Source organism: Phalangium opilio, unplaced genomic scaffold, assembly GCF_054372755.1.
Source record: "Phalangium opilio isolate 3A_F unplaced genomic scaffold, DU_Popi_V2 ptg000011l_1, whole genome shotgun sequence".
Classification (NCBI taxonomy): Eukaryota; Metazoa; Arthropoda; class Arachnida; order Opiliones; family Phalangiidae; genus Phalangium; species Phalangium opilio.
Genome location: NW_028324147.1, coordinates 9,920,534 through 9,923,291, shown reverse-complemented (window position 1 = coordinate 9,923,291; position 2,758 = coordinate 9,920,534). Strand labels below are relative to the sequence as shown.

General features: G+C 39.6%; 1 long non-coding RNA gene across 2 annotated transcripts; it reads right to left on the bottom strand.

The window, feature by feature from the left end:
* Positions 1-529: 529 nt before the first annotated feature.
* LOC149712048 (uncharacterized) lies at positions 530-1,776 on the bottom strand. Of its 2 annotated transcripts, XR_016375694.1 has the most exons (3): positions 1,653-1,776; positions 1,032-1,518; positions 530-975 (listed from the first exon to the last, which is right to left on the bottom strand). It is a non-coding gene; the product is annotated as an uncharacterized LOC149712048 (long non-coding RNA). The 2 variants fall into 2 exon arrangements; XR_016375696.1 differs by having other exon boundaries at positions 1,032-1,776.
* Positions 1,777-2,758: the final 982 nt, after the last annotated feature.

Here is a 2,758-nt window from a genome sequence, read left to right as displayed (position 1 = left end):
TGGTTTGTTTGTTTATCCTATTCTAGACTTTTAACATTTTTGTTTTACGAATAACCCATATTAAAGGGGGAGGTGCAGAAAATTAAATTTAATTGAAACCTATTTTTTGGGTCAGGAATGATGTAAAACGTGCTCATTCAAAATTTCACTTAAAAATATTCAGTCGTTTTTTCACAATAAGAATTACAAAACACCGTTTTTACACAAAAAATTCCCGGTGAAATTCAAATTTTCAATTTAGGGGCGTGGCTTAAAACTATTTCTGGCGCGTAGAAAAGCATATGTTTCGCCCACTCGAGAGCGCGCTTCGCACCCGTGACCCGTCAACGCCCTGTTGCCCTCTATAGTCACGCGCTGAAGGCAGTAAGCGATGGAAATCGGAACGAGAATCTCCAATGTCTCTAATCGCTGGCGCGTGGGGGGGGGCTCTATATAAAATAGAGCCCCCCAGAAATTTGTCAGACGTTAAATTTTGCCAATTTTGGTTTTTGCAATTTTGCGACTATAAAATGTATTCTGAATGTACTAAAAGTATATATTTTCTCGGATAATTTTTTCTGCTCTACCTTTTAGGCACAAAATCTCAGTTTTTTTGATTTTGCTGCTTGTCACTCTTTAAGCATCGTTTTATTGAATTTCAACGTTGTTAAAATATTAGTTTCTTGAACAAAATAACATTATGACATGGAGGTATATCATGAACAAATAATTATGTTGTTTCCAAGAATTAAATTTCGTGTTATGGAATTTTAAACTGTCAGCTTTCGAGCACATCGTTTTAAAAAAATTTCGATGATGAGAAATGCTACTGTTCCTGACAACAGCGTGAAAAGCAAATAGAACGGAACGATGACGCTTCTCAGGTCCAAGTCAGCTGTACTTTTCATCGGTCTCTTCCACTTGACTGTTTCCATTAAATAATGCTTCTATAAGTCCACGTACTTCATAACTCTCGTTTCGAACACCGGTTGTATGCTAAAATATTACTGTCATCAAGTCTGTTAATCATTGACCATCAAATTCGTACCAACCTTAGATGTATGTTTTCGCGGAGTTGCGGTGTGCTTCTCATCCAAGAGGTGTTGAAAAAACCTTGTACATAGTCGACGGCAACATGTTGTTGCGAAAAATAAAGTCCTCCATTCCTCACGAAAAACTCTTTACTCTCGGAATCATCGGCCAGCAGTTGCCTCCTGAACGAGTGCATCTAGCCATTCCTTAATTGGGTCCTCGGCTGCCTACAGAGACATAAAAATGACGTCAAAAGAATAAAGGACTTAACCCGTAGAAGGCTCTTCACCAAAATTTGAAGATGTTTAAAAGCACCGCTTCCTTCAAGGAAAGTAGGTGGAATTCCCGATTTAATCAAGTCCGAGAGGCTGTCGATGTAATTGTAACTTTCCGTCGTGAACTCCGTCCGCAAATAACAACCCAAGAAAAACAGAATGAAAGTCACTCCGATCAGCCCTGACGCAGCCAGCAGACGACGAGTAATGTGGGGCAAAATGTAGGGAATCGCTAGAAAATATAATTATCCACTTCGCGTTTTGTCATATTATAGCCCTTTTAAATATGGTAGTTTGCTCCCTTATATGAAACTGGCTAGCGCTACTATCTGACGTAATGGCGAATTGTTATCAAATATTGCTTACGTTCGGCACACAAGAGCGACGTGTTCTCCCAGACATTTTCCAGCGTTTCATGAGCCAGTTTCTTGACAACTATCTTGGTGGGCAACGACTTGTTTTTGTTGGTTACGACGGAGTGAAGGACGAGTAAAAGTGACGGCTTGACGACGGTGGACAATATTAAAATCAACACCTAATTCAACAGAGAATGTAATGAATTGGCCAATTCGCGGATTGTAATTGAGTGAAATTTACTGGAGTGTCCATATTTAAGAAGGACAAGGAAGTGGACACGACTTTCTTTGGGGCGCCGGACACTATAATCGTCTTGACCGTATCTAAGACCGGAGACGGACTGAAATATTCCTGTCGGCCAACGAAAAATAAGTGTGTGACGGGTAATATTGCGGCATGAGCATTCTAAAACAATGTTACGTTTTGCACATAGGTATGTCATAAAATCGTTTAAATATTAGCAGAAATATATGATACACGAAGTTCACTTCAAAAATGGTTAGTACCGTGGACATCATCTATGAGGAGAAAACCCGAAAAAAAAAACTTTGCAAGAGTGAAGAGGCGTGAATTTTCTCCCCCTCCCGACGCGCGTTAGTCGCGAAGAGAAAAAATTTTCCTCTCCAGAGAGAACTGTGATAAATGGCCACTGCCAAGATAATCTGACGTTTCCTAGAAACGGCGGGATTCAACTGTATTTCGCGCAAGTGAGAAGCCGCTGCATAAGATACAACCATGATACGATTGTAAGAAAACCGGTTTTACGCACAATTTTCTCACTACGCGACGCTAGTGTTTTTATTTTCACCTCTCTGCCTCGCTGTTCGGGAGGAACGGTACCGTTTCTAGCCTGTAAAAATACTTCATAGATGATGGCCGGCGCGAGGTAGGGAGAAGTGAACTTCGTGTAAAGTCATATATTTCTGATATTAGCTATAAGTTCGCATACGTTAAGAAAATTTGGTTCATTATAGATTTTGTCACTGTCAAAATAGCTCACTTTATGCCCTTCAAAAACTGTTCTAAAGTCATCGAAAAAAAATAATTACAATTTTTGCGTAAGTTAGCTGAAAAATTGCCATTTAAGAAAAACGAGTACTCGAATTACAAAACGA